Below are 21,238 nucleotides of genomic sequence, written 5' to 3' on the forward strand. Positions count from 1 at the left end.
CGAAGGCACCCAATCCAAAGATATGTCAGAGATATGACAGAGATTACTTGGCACCCCTCAAATTTGGCTGCAGTTGTTGGGTGTAGTGTGATAGTACATGTATGTTCATTTGGGATGTGTGTGTGTGTGTGTGTGTGTGTGTGTGTGTGTGTGTGTGTGTGTGTGTGTGTGTGTGTGTGTGTGTGTGTGTGTGTGTGTGTGTGTGTGTGTGTGTGTGTGTGTGTGTGTGTGTGTGTGTGTGTGTGTGTGTGTGTGTGTGTGTGTGTGTTGTGAGGTTGGTGTAGTAACTCAAAAATGTATCCATTAAACACTACAAAACTGGTCTAAGTGAAAAAATGCAACCTTTTACAGTTTTCATGTCACTTGCATTATAGAGACTTTATCAGAATGAGCTAAAAAAATCATTAAAGCCCTTTTAAATAACCCTCCCTAATATATATATATATATTTTGTACAAATATAATGGATTATTTTTATTATATTTAAGATTTATATTTATACCTATATTAGGAAGTTTTCAAGTAATTTTTATATATTCTTTAGTAATTCTTAACAACTGTTTACAATTGTTTTTAATGTGTAATTATGATAATGTCAAACCTATTGGGTTTTATACTTTTTGTTTTTAATTATGTATTAGATAAATAATTGTGTATCAATTAGTTTTTGTTGGCGCCAAAAAAGATACAAATTGATGGTATTAGCCAGCTTTCATTGGTTCTGAGGAAGTCTGAATTAATCAGATGAAAGCGCTTAACCAGTTTTGTATAACGTTTGTTCAACAGCTGTCGGCTGGTGTGTATTATTTTGGTTGGAATATTAAACAATTTAAACCGTCCAGATTTGGTACTCTGTTCGAGCTGAGTGGAGTCGAGTCTGTGTGTTGAGTCTGGTGGTGTACTTCATTTACTTTCTTGGTTGCATTATGGCAGACACGAACCCCACTGAGGCTTCATGGAGCAGGGAGGACTACACGTCTTTACGTGCGGAGGTCACTTCTCTACAAACGGATGTACAAAGACTACTTGATATGGTCGGTAAACTCATGGCGCCTAGTTTACCTGGAAGAAACACTGCCACCGTTACTACACCCACTAATGCGGAGGTTATGTTGGATAATTCAGCGTTTGTAGCTGAACGAGTTACAATTAACAGTTCTATAGACATTCCGAATGGGCAAGCAGTATGTACTGAGAAAACGCAAAATACTCAAACGGATATAAAAGGTATTAACGAAACAAGACTGCCGGAAGCTGATTTCACTTTTGATTTCAGCTTGTTTCACTTATCCAGAGAAAATCAACGACTTGGAGCTCGCCCTAAACAAAGGGAAAACATCAAAACTTATTCCCACGTAACAGGGAAAGGTACTGAGAAAACTAAAGGTACTGACAACTTTATTTCTAGCCCCAAGTGTGGGAATTTGTATACCACCAAAAGTACTGTCGGACAAAAAACTTTTGGTAATCAGAAGGACAATGTTTACAAATATAATGATGTGTTTCGTGATTTTATATCTGATGAATTTGATTTTTTGGATAAAATGGATAGACAAAATGTTATTAACAAAAACAAAGATCATAGGTGTGTGTCAGATAGTATAAAGTCAAAAATTTTTACATTAGGCAAAAAATTGATACAGTTAAAAAGTGCTAAAATTGACAACGCCTATTTAGATAAATGTTTGAAAGCACAGCTAATTCCAAAAGGGTTGCGTTTTTTTAAGCTGCCGTTAGGTATTGATTACAATCCAACGGTGATACATGAATTTAATAAATTATTTGATAATTTTGGTGCTATGTATATTAAATTAATAATGAAATATAATGATGAGAAAATTATGGTATTATTTAATGAATTAGAAATGCTCAATGAAGAAATTTTGCATGATAATGAGTTTGACCAATGGTATGAATTATATTCTAAGCAATTTCATACTGCTAATAACAGAGCAAGTACTGTTTTTAATAGGAAGTTACATAAACTTGAAAGGGACATTGAACAATATAAAATAGGGAGAGCTTATGTGTGGCCACAGAACAATAGAGAAGATAAGGATGTTTTTGATATTCAAAACACAGGAAAAAGAAAAAACCAAAGATTTAATTAAACAAATTTTCAAGGGGGGAGGTTTTACCCAGCCCCAAAACTCACGCACAGAAGACAGTGATGGATATTGTGAAGTCAAAGGATGTCAAGGTATTGAATTGCAAGAGTATTACATATTTCGATGGTGTTAACATTCAATCTGAAGAAATTAATAATACCCCGACATGCACTATCAATAATATAGTAAACAATATCCCACAGATTCATACATATAATGGGTTAAAAGTGTATAATTATACAGATTTTGTTATTACTGACAGTTTTTATTCCTTATTTGGCAAAGGGATGAAATACATACCGAGTACAGGGTTTAACTTATATGATACCATAAAAGAAATAAAATTGTTTTGTAGACGTCTCAATTTGGCTGTACAATTTTCTGATAAAGATAAGACTAATGAAGCCAATATAGTACATCAGAGATTAGTCAAACCAAGTACTTATATACCGGTGGCTCATCCATCGGTACTCACATTTGAGAAAGTGGTTTGTAGGGAGATATATGAGTTGAACTACACCATTAAGAAGAAAAATAGTTTGACCCATGTGTTTCAAGATAATTTAACAAGTGAAGAGAGACACACTCTAGACAATATCATCAATAATAAGAATATACGTATCATGAAACCAGACAAAGGAGGGGGTGTCATAATTTTTGATACAACACAATATCAAAAAGAAATCCATGAGATATTGTATCAATCGGGTAACTATGAGGAAGTGTCCATAAACCAAATCAATATAGGCTACCATAGGATTGATTTGGTTATAGAAGAGTATTTATTGGACAATCGAATAACTAATGAATTATATAATTTCATCAGGACTGAATACCCGACGATGGCCAACATTGTAGGAATACCAAAAATACACAAATGTATGGAAAAACCCCCCTTCAGACCCATCATATCTGGATCCCGATCAAAAACTTTCAATATAGGTGTTGTCATTGATCAATGGACCAAGCATATTTATTCAAATGTTCCCCATTTGATAAAGGATTCTTGGGACTTCCTTAGTAAATTAACATCAGATATATGGAGAGAGGATATTACACTACTTACCATCGATGTTAAGGATTTGTTTTCTTGTATTCCTAACACGATTGGTTTAGAATATTTTAATAATAGTCTAAGGAAGTTTTCAGGATTAACTTGGGATAAAGTAAACCTTATGGTAGATATGATGAGCCTTATTTTGGATCACAATTACATACAATACCATGGTGAATATTTTAGGCAAACACGAGGGGTTGCTATGGGTGCCTCTTGTGCACCCATATTTGCTAATATGGTTATGCTCGAGTGGGAACATAATTATATATTTACTAGCGAATACTACAAATATATATCCCTATACACGAGATTTTTGGATGATTTATTTATAGTGTGGAATGGACCTACCAATATTATATCCGAATTTATGACGTATATAAATAGTACAACTGATTTTTTACAATTTACATATCAAACTAGTCAGGAAGGCATACCATATTTGGATACTTATATCAGTGTTGAAGTTGATGGCTTTTCTTCCAAATTATATAGGAAGCCAACATTTTCGAATGATTACATCCAATATAAAATGTCGTAAAGGGACAATGCATTCGTGCGGCCAGAATGACATCCAACAAGGAAAACATGATTGATGAACTCAATCTTATTCATAAGATGTTTACTGAACGCGAATACCCCAAGAGTATGCTAGATGATGTAGTTGAGTATGTCAAAATTCAGTGGGAAAACAAATTCCCACCCCTTTTAGGGAAAATCAGACCTAACAAAGTGATTAATGAACATGAGAATAGGAAGGTATGTGTCATCATGTTCAATGCATATACCAATATTGTAAAAGAAATTTTACGGAAACACTGGCAGTTATTAACTAGTACAGAGACGATTGGCCCAATTGTAGGGAATCAACCTGTTGTATTTTCAAAAACATCCAGAAATATCAAAAAGATATTGTAATGCGGAACACACATTAATAAAACAGTGAATTATAAAAGGGGAACCGCTAAGTGTGGATCCTGTCGACAGTGTCAATATATAAATGAGAGTAAAAGTATTGTATTAAATAATGGTATAAAAAGTAAATGTAAATGTTTAACTGGGAATTGTAACACACAGAGGGTTGTCTACCTTGCCACATGTATATGTTGCTCAGCATATTACGTGGGAAAATTAAAAATTTATGAACACAAAGTGGGTAAGGGTGACATTAAAAACGCACTCAGTAGACATGCGATTGACAAAGGGAAAGAATACACTTTTAAGTTTAGTATTATAGACAAGGTTGAGACATCAGTTGAGATGGGCAATTGGAAAGTTTATTTAAGTCTATTGGAAAGTAAATGGCAAATCATTCTTGATGCCACTACTTCACCTGGCATTAATGAATATATCAGTTTAAAACCTTTTCTTTTAATGAAGTGATTTAGTTGTCTTATAGAGTAGAAGAGAGTTTTCAGCACTCTGTATGTAGTCATTATTATGCACTTTATTTCACTCCATTACATTTCCCTATTGTAAGTCCCTATACATATATATATATATATATATATATATATATATATATATATATATATATTTTGTACAAATATAATGGATTATTTTTATTATATTTAAGATATTTATATTTATACCTATATTAGGAAGTTTTCAAGTAATTTTTATATATTCTTTAGTAATTCTTAACAACTGTTTACAATTGTTTTTAATGTGTAATTATGATATGGTCAAACCTATTGGGTTTTATACCTTTTGTTTTTAATTATGTATTAGATAAATAATTGTGTATCAATTAGTTTTTGTTGGCGCCAAAAAAGATACAAATTGATGGTATTAGCCAGCTTTCATTGGTTCTGAGGAAGTCTGAATTAATCGGATGAAAGCGCTTAACCAGTTTTGTATAACGTTTGTTCAACAGCTGTCGGCTGGTGTGTATTATTTTGGTTGGAATATTAAACAATTTAAACCATCCAGGTTTGGTACTCTGTTCGAGCTGAGTGGAGTCGAGTCTGTGTGTTGAGTCTGGTGGTGTACTTCATTTACCCAATCCAAAGATATGTCAGAGATATGACAGAGATTACTTGGCACCCCTCAAATTTGGCTGCAGTTGTTGGGTGTAGTGTGATAGTACATGTATGTTCATTTGGGATGTGTGTGTGTGTGTGTGTGTGTGTGTGTGTGTGTGTGTGTGTGTGTGTGTGTGTGTGTGTGTGTGTGTGTGTGTGTGTGTGTGTGTGTGTGTGTGTGTGTGTGTGTGTGTGTGTGCGTGTGTGTGCGTGTGTGTGTGTGTGTGTGTGTGTGTGTGTGTGTGTGTGTGTGTGTGTGTGTGTGTGTGTGTGTGTGTTGTGAGGTTGGTGTAGTAACTCAAAAATGTATCCATTAAACACTACAAAACTGGTCTAAGTGAAAAAATGCAACCTTTTACAGTTTTCATGTCACTTGCATTATAGAGACTTTATCAGAATGAGCTAAAAAAATCATTAAAGCACTTTTAAATAACCCTCCCTATCACTTCATATGACTGTTCTACTAAGCACTAGTAGACCAAATAATTCATCAGGAAAGTCCCTGTACTCCTGTTACATCACCATATTCTGGAACACCATCCCTACACAAGTGAAAATTACTAACAAGCTCTCAGGCTTAAAAATCTAGCACAAACAATATGTTACCCAATCCTGGCCATGCTCATGTTCATCACCAGGTTGAGACTGTAGAACAGAGCATGTGTTGTGACTTTAAGAAGCATTTCAAAGTGAGGGCACATGCATATAAATAGAGACCATGTGCAGGCAGCAGTGCCATTTTGAGGGAACGGCCAGAGTGTTAACATGTATGAGTGTGGTAGTCAGTCTGTTTATAAGTTTACTTAAGTTTAAGTTACTAAGCTTCAATCCTGATGGGTTTGTATGTAATAAAGCTGCTTGAACCAAACCCACAACTGTTTCCCTGTTTTATCCTGACCACACGAGTGACATGGTGCCAGAAACGGGATGTCTGAACTGTAAAAGTAGCAGACCTGAACAACATAGCAGCAGGAGTGGTGTATCTGAATGACACTGTGTTAGAAGTTTCATCCCAACCTGCTCAAATTGAAAAATGTCAGAAATGAATTTCAGGTAATAAAAAACTTGCATAAATGATTTATTTTGCAAAGAAAATGATCTGAAATATTTGCAAAGCACAAAATGCATTATTAAATAAACAAAAAGAACAAAATGTATTATTGATTAAACTAAATGTTCAAAACCACGATATGTGATACAGTTATTCAAAATACTTATGAGAGCTTTCAGAACTACTTCTGATTTGCATAATGAGAATGTTAAAAGTAAAACAAGCACAAGAAAAGTAAAGTTAGCATGTTAAAAGTCAAATGACCACAACAAGTACAATAAAAGGGTGAAATGAGCATGGAAAAGCAAAGCAGCTGCATTTTTTAGTAAGCAACCATGTTTTTTTATATGAGCTACTATTTCATATTGACTAAAGTTATTCGAAGTATAACTAAATTTGTTCAAAGTATCTCAGACTATGCAAAGTGTTTGCAGTGTGTGTTTTATTACGGTACAATTATTTTGAAGTGCTTACTGTGTGCAAAGTATAGTTATTTCACAAAGCGCAGTCATTTTGAAGTGTTTCTTACAAGGGTGGTTTCACAAAATACAGTGATTTCAAAGTGCTCTTGTGCTAAGGAGATATTTCACAAAGTGCAGTTATTTCAGAGAGTCTATTGTGCTGTTGAGCATAATTACAAGTTTCTGGCATAAAATTCTGGCATATGTCCGTGTATGTTTGTACATAACTCTAAGGGTTTTTATTAGTGTGTTGGCATGGCAGGGGCATTTCGCAGACCCAGTCCTCTTGTGTTTGATCATAATATTGCAGAGAATTAGAGAGTATTTGAACAGGAATACAATATTTTCATGCAAGCAGAGTTCTCTGATAAAGATGCACGTATGAGGGCATTTATTCTGCTTAATCTAGCATGGTCAAAAGCCACTGAAAGAGAGTGTTAATTTGTGTATGCACCAGCAGTATATGCAGAGGAAGAGGAAAACAGTCATATTGTTGTACAAGCTGAATCAAGGAAGGACCCTGAGTGCTTGAAACATAAATTTAGACAAATGTGTAACCCCCAGACAAATGTTACTTGGAGAGGAACTTATTTTATACAAGAGACCAAAAGCCAGGAGAAACTTTTGTGGCTTACATTACTGACTTGAGAAACAAAGCTAAAATGTGCAGATTTGGTGATATGAAAGATGAGTTGATAAAGGACAGGCTTGTGTGTGGTGTTAATAATGCTGCAGTGAGAAAGATTTTGCATCAAGACAGTAAAATGGACATACTCAGTGTAGCATAACGGCGAGTCAGCAAAACCCAAGTTAAATCTCATTGTTAACTGTTGTAATTGTGGTGCCAATCACGAGTCCAAAAGAGAAAAGTGCTTAGCATTTGGTCAGCACTGTCACAAGTGTAAAAAATGGAATGACTTTCAAAAGCTTTGTAAATCAAGCAAGCCTCATTCATTTATTAAGAAAGGTCACTCAAAAAAGCAAGTTGATCATATAGAAAGAGCTGCAAATCTACTTTCTATGTAGATGGTGTATCAGTGGTTGGTGAAAAGGTTGATGCAGTAGATTTGTTGGCAAAAAACAAAGTGTTTTATACTGTCCTGATTAATGTTAAACCCTCAGAGTTCAATGTGGACACTGGTTCAAAGTACAATGTTATGTCAGCAGAAACATTTGCTAGAGGAAGAGCTGCTGAACAACTTAATTTGGCCAATTGTGCGAAGCTTGTTGCTTATGGAGGTGAAGAGATTCAAACTGAAGGCTCAGTAGTGCGTTCATGCTATTCAGCTGAAAACAGTTACAGCTTGCAATTTTATGCAGTCAAAAACATGTACAGTTATTATTAGGTCTCAGAGACAGTTTAAAAATGAAACTGCTTTCTTTTACTACAGAAGTCCTTCATGTAAGCACATATCCTAGTTCCAGTTTCACCAATGCTATTTTCTCAGAGTATGCTGATATTTTTGAAGACAAGCTAGGTAAACTTTCAGTTGTATAGTCCATGAAATTAGACCCAGAGGTCAGTCCAGTGGTCAGACCAGTGAGGAGAGTTCCGATAGGTGTATATATATATATATATATATATATATATATATATATATATATATATATGGAGGACAGAGTCAGAGTCCAGTTAGATAAAATGGTCCAGTAAGGCGTGATTTGTCCAGTTACAGAACCAACTGAATGGGTGTCTTCCACGGTAGTCACTCATAAGAATAGCTCAGATACAATCAGAATACGTACTGACCCAAGACACTTAAACAAAGCATTAAAGAGACCCCACCATCCTATGCATAGAGTCAAGGAAATTGCTACCCTCATGCTAAATGCCACTGTCTTTTCTGTCTTAGATGTGAAGAGTTCATTTTGGCAAGTAATGCTTGATCCCAAATCTTCACTACTGACTACATTCAGCACACCATTTGGTAGATACAGATTTCTCAGAATGCCTTTTGGAATAAATTCTGCCAGTGAAGTCTTTCAGCGTGCAATGGAGCAAATTGTTTCAGACTATCCCTGTGTTATAATAGTTGATGATTCACTAGTTGGAGGCAATGGTGAAGCAGAGCATGACAGAAAGCTCAGGAAAGTTCTGTAAAGAGCATGTGAGGTGAATTTAAAGCTTAATCCTATGAAATGTAAATTCAGGCTACCAGAAGTTACTTATGTTGGTCATTTATTTACCAGTTCAGGCTTACAACCAGATCCTTCCAAGCAAACAGCCATTCTTGAGATGCCAGCTCCAGACAATGTTCAAGCTTTAGAGCATTTTCTTGGTATGATTAACTATTTGGGCAAGTTTATACCAGACTTCAGTGAATTATCAGTGCCCTTGAGAGTGCTGACATGCAAAAATGTTACCCGGTCATGGCTGGAACAACACCAGAGGGTATTTGATGACCTGAAACAGAAAATTGCCAGTCCACCTACATTAAGATACTATGATGTCCACAAAACAGTAATCCTTTCCTGTGATGCTTCAAAGTTCAGTCTTGGTGCAGTTATTCTTCAAGAGGGCAGACCAGTAGCCTATATGTCTAGAACTCTTACCCAAACTGAGATGCAGTATGCTCAAATTGAGAAGGAACTTTTGGCAATTGTGTTCACATGTTCAAAGTTCCATGATTATATTTATGGTCAAGCTACCCAGACTGAGACTGATCATCAGCTTCTAGTCACTATTTTAAAGAAGCCTATGCATACAGCTCCAGCAAAACTCTGGCATGTGCGTATAAATAGAGAGCCCGTGCAGGCAGCAGTGCCATTTTGAGTGAATAGCCAGAGTGTTAACATGTATGAGTGTGGTAGTTAGTCTGTTTATAAGTTCATTTAAGTTTAAGTTACTAAGCCTCAATCCTGATGGGTTTGTATGTAATAAAGCTGCTTGAAATGAACCCACAACTGTTTGTTTGTTTTATCCTGACTGGATGAGCGACAGAGACTTTAGTGAAAAGATACATTTTTCATTACTTATTGCAAACATTTTTGCCTTCCCCCACTTGAATCAATGCATCATCTTTATTGCCCTCTTAAACACCACTTGTCAACTTTTTCATTTTCCAACTGATCCTATCGACCACTCTCATGCAGTCTCTGTATACCTACATCATAAACCTTCCAGAAACACCAAAATGGAACAGGCAGCCAAGACAGAGCTTATAATATACCCTGCTCACTCACTCAAACATTATTACCACTCTTATCCTGTACAATACTAGTATCTCCTCTCTTACATAATTTTGTAACTTCATTACATTTCTTGAACAATTCAATTACTTAAAACTACTTCCTCTTTGAAAATATTTACCTATGCACCTGCAAGCCATACTTCAATTGCTTTCCCTGTAGAAGTGGTGGCCCTTTTCACCACACTGTACTAGATCAGTAGCATAAGATTTGTAGTTATTAAGAAGATACTCCACTAGACTGACCTGGAATTGACTTAGCTTGGTTTTCCTGTTTTCTTTTTAGCAGCTGGCCTAGTCCAGTTTTTCTGACTCACAACCTTGTATTACTTTGTGTCTGCCCCCTTTCCCCACCTTGAACCTGCACAACTCCCTCCCACTCCTGCTTAATTACAGAGGTATCTTCCTTTTGCTGTTCTGTCCTGATCAGCCCTATAGATAGGTTCTGCAGTCCCTCCCATCATTGAAGAAATGTTACAATGGGCCACAGATAATCTCCCCAAAGAAACCATCTTACTAGGTGACCTGAACACTGATTGGTCAGCCTGTACCTCTAACAACCCCACTAAAGATATTAATCTTTAAAGTTTTACCCAACTTATCCAAGAACCCACTAGAATTGACAAAAAACCCGCAGTCTAATCTAGATTGGATACTAGTTAATTGCCCCAAACAAAACTATCAGACAGGATGTCTTCTTGATGGTCTTAGTGACATCTCCCCACCTTCCTCCTACGGAAATGTACCAACACAGTCAAACTCATTGTTTTTAGACAAGTCAGAGATGATCATAAACTAAATATACAAGAACTAAACAATATTCTAAAACATAGTAACTGGAAACCACTACAAACCCTAAATCTAGACCAAGCCGTTTACTACTTCAACAATATTCTCATCAATATCCTTGACAGACCTGCACCAATTAGGAAAATAAGAGCCAAGGCAAACTATGTACCATGGCTAACTAAGGAAACTAGAACCCTTCTAAAGTGAAGGGATAAAGCTTGGAAAATTTGGAAGAAATACAATACTAGCCTAGCCAAACAAAGTTACCTACAACTTAGAAATCAGGCCAAGAGACAAAATAAACTCAGTAGACAAAATTACTTCCTCAATATCCAAAACAAACATTCAAAAGATCCCCAAAAGTTTTGGCATGCCATCAACTCTCTCCTAAAACCAGGCAAAACTACCACTCCCACTCCTAACTCCACGAATGAAACAAGGACATTGCCTCCCAATTCAATCACCACTTCAAAGAATCCATCTTAACACTATCCTCCCAACTATCCAAAAACAGCCCTACATATAACCCACTCCAATTCTTACCCAGCTTAAAAAACTTGACTTTGCCAGACTCGAATCATGTTATAACAAAATCGCCAAGTTTGCAAACATCTCCATGTTTAGAACCCACCATTGCCAGGCTCTAAGGGAACTGCAATGGCTGGAACTTTCCCAACTACTAACTTATCACCAATTAGTCATTTCCTACAATGTGGTAACACATCCAGAAAAAAACCCTGCACTAGGCCAACTTCTCACCCACTATAATACAAATCGTCCTCTACGATCTTCCTACAAACCCCTCCTCTGTATCTCTAGGGCTAACAATACTGCAGGAAAAGCACTGTTCTCCCACTCCATAGCTAGAACTTGGAATAATCTCCCTCCTGCTCTGATTTCTGCCCCTACCTCTTCTCACTTTAAAAACTCACTTAGAACACACTTAAAGAATAAGTGCCTATGCCGATCTATTACATAAGTCCTCAAATTATTCCACTTATATACCTCACTTCTTAATATACCTACCATAGTATATATTACAGTCTAGGTCATCTCCTAATGCTGATTGAATTTGTATACTTATTCTGTTATTAACCATGTGTAACTATTTTTCCTGTATATATAGGTCTTGTTGGAAACACTTTATAATCTCGAAATACTGAAATGTCGAATTTCAGTATCTCGAGACTATAAAGTCAAAGTTTGAAAATAGTGAAAGTGCATAATCGCTAATTCGAATATCTCAAATTCATGGTTATATGTGGATGGTGTGCTGTGCCATGTGTGGATTTAGGTGTTATGTCAGGTAAATGAGCATTTTATAAGGGTAGGAGTTTGAGTTTATGTGAGTGTGCTGATATGTGTGATGTGTGTGTGAAGGACTGTAGAATGTGTGTGTGTGTGTGTGTGTGTGTGTGTGTGTGTGTGTGTGTGTGTGTGTGTGTGTGTGTGTGTGTGTGTGTGTGTGTGTATGTTTGCTTTTGTTTACTATTTGTGTGATCTTGGAGTTAGTATATATATAAGTGGGGGTGGGGGTGCATCCCCCCACATGGGGGGTGCAGGGGGGCTTGCCCCCTTCTTATTTGTGTTGTAGGTTTGTGGATGTGTGTTTTGTTTGTTTATGTTGTGATGTAGGTGTTGTGGTATATGTGTGGTCTGTTGTGTGCTGTGTTTAGGTGTTTTGAATTTAGCGGTTTTGGGCTTCACAGTTTTGGTGTTTCTGTGCTGTGTGGATTCAATTTCATGGTCTCGAAAAACTGAAATTCGAGATTTCAGTATTTCGAGATTATGAAGTTAATCCATCTTGTTATGTCTTCTGCTGTATATTGTATTTTAACATATTGTTTGAAAATTCTCTGTAGACTGTATTTTAACATATTGTGTAAAATTTTAATTACTGTGGAGCTTTTCTCCCCGGGCCTCCACTGAAAATGGACCTGTGTCCAATCGGACCCTCCCAATTAACAAATGTAAAATAAAAATAAATAAAATAAATAAATACAAGCCTATATAGCACTAGAATCTCTTCTTCAACATACTTTTACAACTTACTTCATTACTTCTCTTGAACTCTTTAAAAACCTTTCTGTACCAAAATGTAAGAACATTAAACTTCTTTCCAACGTTTCCCCTTCAGCAGTATGAATCCATTTACCTCCTATAAGAATGTAGAGCTACCAGATCTGTATATACATATAATTATTGATGTAAATACTTTACTGTATATATCTGTCTTGTAATCATTTGTTTTTTTCTGGGAAATATAACCGTTGTTTTTCTGAGAACTGTCTGGAAATCACTTGTTAATATCAATGTACTGTGATGGAACTTTTCTCCCCAGGCCTCCACTGAAAATGGATAATTGCTTGAGGCAACTAACATGTACCTAGATAAAATTTTTAAAAACAAATAATTTATTTAATTTGCCTCAAATTTAATGCAATGTTATTAGTTATTAGCATTCAAATGTAATTACTACCCCATGTATTTCTAATATTCCAAACACCACTCTATAGCCTAATGTCATAAGATCAAACAAAAGCACTTGAATTTCCTGAATTGACTGCACTCTACAGAATGCCTTTTTAAAGCATTTATCAGTTATCTTTTTTCCAAGCCAAAACATATACACAATTCCTTTCTGACAATTTACAAGACATCATATCAGTCTAGACGTCCACACAACTGCCACAAGTTGACAAATAAATCCCATCTGTATGATTACAGGTATACCTTGATTTAGTCCCTACACTGGTACTCAGACATGTCACAATAACAGTAGTACCTTTATTGTACATGGTTTGGGAACACATTCCACATGTGATAGCACTCTTCTTTGGTTTGTTATCATTCATTGTTAAATCTCCTTCTACCTGCATTCCCAAATTATTTCATTTGTAAGAAAATGTTGGTTTACTACCTAGCATATGAAAAAGCTGGCAAAGAGGAAAGAGGAATGATACATCATTACTGGCTTGTGGACATACATCATCAACTAACATGACTTCACTGATACTTGTTGCATTTCGGACCTAGGGGGAGCATGTTATGGGCATTTATCATGAGGTTAGGGCTAAAAATAAGGTAACTTTTACTGGGCTGCACTTTTTGGTCAGTGGTTATCCTGATGAAAGAGTAATGAATGGACCAAATGGTCAAGAAAGGACTGATGACTGGCAAATATTGGAGAAGAAAATGTGGCAAAAAAAGAAAAGGATTTATTGAACTAATGACTCCTTTGCTAAGCTTTGATGAAGTTTAATAATACACATTTTGGTGGATTGCAGAATAGCAGAAAGACTTTTTTTTACATCTGGAGGCAAGACATACTAAGCAGATACTATTCTGTTTAAAGGAAAGCAAAAAATGTGAGGCAAATACACAAAATGGGACATAATGTTTAATACATTGTTTGTTGTAATAAAAAATGTACAGATGTTAGGCACTGGAAGGTGCAACATATTCTATATTGATCTAAAGAACTGTTGTGGCAAAGATATGAGATGCAGAGTCTAATTAAAGGGTGTGGAAGTAGTTTTACTATTTGTCTAATGTTATGGGACTATAAAAAGTTGAAACAACTTTTTTTTCTAGTTGCTTTGTAGCTACACATGGAAAGGTTTCTGTCCTGGTTCTGTCTAATTGTGGTGGCTTTTATTGTCCTGATGAAGTTCATTTGATGCTACTTTGGACAAAAAGTGCTTAACTGTATATTTTTTAATAAATGTAATCATTTTTTGACTATGTATACGTGTTGATCTTATTTGTTGCACAGATAGCAGACTCTAATTATCACTACCGAGTTTACTGGGAAAAGTGTGTCTCACAAAAATGTATGTGTGGATCATACCTCTCAGCCTGGAAACATCAAAAATCTAGACAAAGGACCATGAAAAATAAGCACAAATCTCTATGCTAATTAACATAAAAATTGCATACATAATTATGTAACCCCACCCACTCCAATGGAATTGTAGGATGCAAACTTTCAAATGCAAACTAAGAACAGACAACCAAAATATGGCCGCAGATCCTGTAGTAAATGGTAACCATTTTTTTTAAATGTGTAGCAATCATGTTCACTGAGAAGGGAGAAGATGATGAACCTTAGGATTTTGTTTTTGGTGACTTGCAGTATATGGGTTTTGTGGTAAAAATAGAGCATTTAATGGTAGGCAATATTCTAATCTTAGCAAAAGAATATTATTGCTTGCTAGGACTTCCAAAAGTCATTCTCCATGGCCTACTGATCAGTGGCATAGCTAGTTTGTGCCACCTGGGGCTGACTTTCAGTTGTCGCCCTTCCCCCCTCACAAAATCATTGCTGAATGGGGCCCCCATACATAGATCTCCCCCCTGCAGCCATTCCACTGTCCCATTATTTGGCTATTTCACCCAATTTGCCATAAACACTGTAATGTCCATACTGCTTTACTTCTACAATGATTATTTGGCTTTCCTTTGAAACTTTTATTTTAAAGACAAAGACTATAATACAGACCAACCACCACAGCTAAAACCCTTTAGTCATTTGCTTTATTTTATTTATTGCAAAACTTTTATTTTACATTTTATAGCACAAACACTAATAGACATCTGCTGAACAAAGCAATACAGTTTCACAATGAAAATAGGCTTAGCATTAAAACTTCTCTGCCCTTGAAACTCACATTCATTGAAACAGCACTGAAACCCACATTCAAAGAAAATGCAAAAGTCATCTAAATAATTCCACTTTAAAAAGATCTCTTACTAATTAAGACATTGCTGCTAGCAAACAACTTTATATTTCATTGTTTCATCTACAAACGCAGTGCCTGTTGCCCTTGAAGTATAAATTGCCTATGTTACATTAAAAAAATAATAAGCTAGTAATTTTGCAATAGGAAATGGATGGCAAACTGATAACAGTTTGATAGTTACTAGGTATCTCCACCAAAGAGGACATTATCAGGACTGCAGCATCCACCCTCTTTAAAACTACAACACAGTACAGTATCAGCAATCCATCTACATACTGTGGGAGTAGAACCCCCAGCCTTCTGCATCAAAAGCAAGTATACTACCTGTTGTGCTAATAACACTAACAGACTTTGCATAAGCAGCACTAAACTTCTCTCCCCCTGAAGAACTATGCAGCACAAGAAATCTGGAAAAAGCCAAAATGTATTGGGGAAGGAGAACAAAGGCCCAAAACCAGGGACACATTTTAAACAGTGCTTGTATAATCTTAGAAAGTTGATAGAATAAATTATTTTGTGTTACCATGTGTTTCCTGAAAGGCTGGAAGACTGAAATTTAAATGGTTATCATTATTCACTGAATTCAGTTCTCACTGATTAGCCAGAAAACCACACATTTTTAGAGGAACAGAGCAAAAGTATAAGCCAAACATTCTGTGAAACTTTGGACAGTTGAGAAAGTCCTTGAATCATGAGTGGTGATATGGGTAGAGAATTTAGGCTGTTGCTCTTTGAACCTACACACACACACACACACACACACACACACACACACACACACACACACACACACACACACACACACACACACACACACCATATAAGCAGTTCACTTAATTCGCTATAGTATATAAGTAGTTCACGTGTGAGAAAGGTGCCATTCATGGCACCCCAAAAAACGGTGTTTACCAAGGAATTCAGTATGGTTGAGAGGTATGATGTGGATTTAATCTATAATTCAGTACTTTACAGAGAAAGAGAAAACATGAGTATAGCAGAAATTAATTTGGATGTTGGACACGACATAATTATGGAATAAAAGTAAAATAATACTTAGTGCATCAAAGAGGAAACCTCCTTCACAATTTTAAATCAACATAATTGGCACATTAAGGTTGACATAACCAGCTTTTTGAAGATATGTCTGCATTTCATGTCATTAGTGTGACATACTACAAGGGTATGAATGTATGGTAGTAACTGTTCAAAATAACATGCATGTTATCAAGTCTGCTGCTACGCAGAAACAGGTAATAACAGAGATCCAATAGGGAGCTAAAACTATCTTAAACAATAAAGGAGAGTCATTAAGTCCCATTGTATTAATAACCATCTAGAAGTATAAAACCACAGCTTTCCTTTGCTGTTAGGTACACCCACCTTTCAGTGCTAAACTGCAAATAGGGAATTGCCAAAGAATTATGAACCTATGAGCATTTATTAAAAGATTTTTGAATAACTTGGGACTTCAATCCAAACCACTCTTAGAGACTTCTTTCTTTCTTTCCTCCTTTCTTTCTTTATTGACATACTTACTTTTTGTCTCTCCCCATTCTCATGAAATTTCTAACTGTCAAGCTATTTTACAAGTGTGCTTCATAGAGTGAGTGGGAGGTTCATTTGTGTAAAAGTGGTGGCAAAGTATTTGAAAGTTCCAAAGTTAAGGCTCAGTGGTAAGATCTTTGTCTTAGAACTCCAGCATTTGGGCTCCAGTCCAGAACTTCAGCTACTGTGTATGTGGAGTTTAAAGGTCATTCTTATCATTTCATGCATTTTCTATGAGTATTCTGGTTTCCTAACACTTCCTAAAAATGTGTTGGTTGATTGGTTACTCAACATTGTCCACATATATCACATTTATCCTTACCCTTGTGGCCTGGGCAATGGTTGAACTGAACCAGAGGTGGGCATGTTCACTTAAGTTTAAAATGCATAAAATGAAAGAAATGACAATTTATATAGTTAATATTATGGCTGTAATGAAAATCTTTTAAAAGATCTGTCTGGTTTGCTGTTAAATACCTCAAAACTCAGGTTGCAGCTTTACCTGAAGGACTTATTTTAAACTACAACAGCAAAGATAAGTGTATGGTACTTAAAGTATAAATGATATAAAAATATGGGTGTGTAAGTATAATAAGGTGTAACACAGTGAGCATGGGACCAATTTAACCACACTTAAGGGATATAAAGCTACTCACCCTTTAGACTCATGCCTCAAAACACTAATATATCTGTGATAAGATCTATGCTGTACACTGCTTACATACCATACTGATTATATATGGTTTCCATTGTGGTTTTAAATGCTTTTACAGCATGCCCTCAACTATGGTAATATATGAACAAAAAAGGAAAAGAAAGAAAGAAAGAAAACAGCAATCATTAATAAACATGCTGAACATACAGTCATCATGGACAGTAGTGCTGACCACAAGGGTGTGGAATAGAGTTTGTGGTATAAAGTGTAAGTGCAGGGATCACTATGCTACCAGGGACAATAATGCTTTTATATAAACATTTTATTGAATAGGAATGCAGGTGGAGAAGGAAATGCTGGGTTAATTGAGAAAAAAAACAGGTCAAAGTTCAACCTTTTATGCACCATTTGTATTACAAGCATCTAGTTTTTGGTTATAGTTTTGTTGACTGGTGAATATAGGGCTAAATACACTCTTTTGACCCAAAATATTACGTATGACTAAGTAGAGACACAAATCATTTAAATTAATCAATTTCTATATTTTTTCCTGTTTCTGCATTCTAGTTTGAGGGTTTTGCAATTCTATTGCCTGTCTCACATATACCTGCAAAGCATGTGATTCAAGAAGCCAAGCAATCAGCATTGCAGAAGTTTGATTCTAACATGTTACAGCAGTATAACAACAATACATGATAGGGCATGCTACCACTGGGGGGTAGAGTGAGAGTCTCATGTGTGGCAGCATTGTAATGCATAGTCAGCCTGGTATGGCAAACCAGCCACCCATTACAATATGTCCAAGTTGTGAGTCATGAACAAACTCATTATACACCTCATTAAAATGTGTATTATATTCCACTGGGCATATGACATGACACAGGACTAGGAGGTTTACATAAAATGCGAGCTGGGGAAAGGGAGCTTCAACAACTATCACAAGAGTGGGTAAACAAAGTGCTTTGAAGGTGACTGCTGACCAATCACTGTGCAAATGGTTTAATGCAAAAGGCCAGTCACTATTCCAGCACTGTAAGGGGGTAATCACAGACTCTGATTACTAACATATTAGTATGAGGTGGGATGATAATATCTGAGAGGATGGATAGACTCAGAAGACACAGGTAATGCTCACCTGGATATCAAGCAAATAGGGCCCAAATCATTGAAAATTGGTCATACTAGTCTGCATTTTCTAGAAGGCGATGGTGAAGGTCTGTACAGTCTAGGAAATGTATTTCTTATTAATCTGAATTCTGTATCCTAACTCCTTTACCTGATAAGATTATGGATTATGGTAACTTTGACTAAGAATAAAACAGTTTTGAATCCTAGCCACTTTTTGAATCAAATGAGCAAATGGCAATTGAACACTTAGCATTTAATGATACAAGACTAAGAACCAAGTACCAATAAATAAATAAAATATTTACATTCTTGAGGCTCACATATATTATATAAAAAGACTTAATGAGAATAATGGCCTTTATAAACATAAGTTTACTTGCCAAGATTACAAAATCTTTTTGTTTTTTGTGTTGGAACAAGTGTTTCCAAATATAAGACACGGGTCATGGGAATTACAATGTGAGCTTTCTGAATTAAAATGGCAACTTAGATTAAAAGCTGATAAATGGTCAGGCTTAAATAAAGCAATTTCTATTAGCAGTGTTTTGAAGATGTCAGCCTTAAGATTGTAAATATTTTATTTGATTTTATTTATTTTATGTTATGTATTTATTTGTATTTTTATTCTTAAGTACAGTATTTAATTACTATAATTAGCTACTATTATAAGTCATTTTAAACTGTGACGTATGGTGATTTGTTGTAAAAGTCACATGTACTGTATAGTTTATTATTTAAACCACTTATTTTAACTGTTTAAACATTCTGTTGAAGTCCCACTTGTTTGGGAAGAAAGAGATTAATTTTAATAGTTTGATGTATTAAATGTGTTTTATATAGCAAGAATGTTTTGACTTTGAGACTTGAATTTCATTACACCTGCTGGTTTGGGTCGATTAGATTTCTACATATTTTTATTCCAGTGTGTACCAAGGGACAACCCAGAGTATTTTGGTTCTTAGTCTTGTAAATCTCTGGGCTCTATTGCTGGTTATTTGCAGTCACTTAATGGTACACCTTAATATGCTTTAAACAATTGAATTGAAAAGGTGAAATTCTAAATAGTATTTTACAGATGAAATTCCCATTTCATAAGAATTCTGTTGTCAGAATTCTATATTATGCAGAGCTCTAGAAGTCAGATATTCCATGCGATTAGCTATGCTATGTAAATCATTCAGCTAAGCAAGGGAAGCATACCTCTCAACTGTCTAGATTTTGCAGAATGTCCAGATTTTTGCCTCTTATTTTTGGTCTGCTCATCATAAAAATTGTGTTTTTCTGGCAAGTCATTGAGGACTGAAGTCATTAAATAATGACAGGTATTTAAGTTTCAGACTTCAAGCCCTTCAGAAAATATACGCCAATGCAAAACTTGTTATTGTATCAACTTTCTAAGTTATGAGTAATATTTAAAAATTGTCCCTATTTTTGGGTCATTGTCCCCCCATTATTTTTGGCTTTTCCAGATTTCTTGCACTAAAAAGTTGAGAGGTATAAAGGGTAGGTGTAGAACAAGTCACATAAAGAACAACACACATGGTTTGATAAAGCACATCCAGCAAGCCAGTTCTTTGTTCTTTGTTGTGTAAGCCTAATCTCACACACTTGGAATTGCATACTGTACTAGACGCACACACACTAGGCAGGTTTCTGTCATGCAAAGCATGCCTGCTTGGAGCAGAACAGCTGGCTGTGGTCTCCAGTTTCCCCTTGCTCATTTCTTGAATGTCATGCAGCCTCTACACTGTGCATACTAATTCTGTTGGTGCTTTTGTGTGGCAGTACTGCTAAATGAATGTGGCATAATATAAAATAGTACAGCAACACCAACACACTCTGAAATGTCCATGTACAAGAATGCCATCTCAGATAACATTTTGTGTGTTTCTTATACTAAGCAGATCTCATGAGGAGGAGCTAGAACATAGAGCCTGAAGGTCTAACTACTGTCCAACAAGCTGTGTAACTGAAGAATACTCAGTTCCTTGTACCCCATTATGTACAAAGTAGTGAAATTATAAACAGCTGCTAATTTTAAGCTGTTATAATAGCACATTTTGACCAGCTCTGTTCTAACAAGTGACAACCTGTCAGATCCCAAGTTCAAGCACTCTAAGTGATCACCTATCTTGTGAACAGGACCATAGCAAATTGCTAAGTCACAGTTTGTTGGTACTAAGGTTAACTGAAAAATGTCTTATTAAGGAAATGAAATAATTCTCCAGGTGATGTGACCTTGAATTAGGTTTTACTTAGATGGGGAGTGGTGAGTTACCCCTTACATAGGATGATGTACTTTTAACCCTTCAAGCTCAGTTTGGTGTGTCTACAGAGTTCAGTGAAATCTCCTTGGGTAATAGCAGTTTCAGTGAGTTGTGATTCACAAACTAATAGGGCAAATCTTATGAATAGCACCATTTGGGCTATAACCACATCAGCTGCTGCAGCTATGTTGTCAACAGAGGTAAAAATTTATTGTAAAAATTAAAAC

This window comes from Protopterus annectens, chromosome 7.part0 (assembly GCF_019279795.1).
Source record: "Protopterus annectens isolate FY-2018-M chromosome 7.part0, PAN1.0, whole genome shotgun sequence".
Classification (NCBI taxonomy): Eukaryota; Metazoa; Chordata; order Ceratodontiformes; family Protopteridae; genus Protopterus; species Protopterus annectens.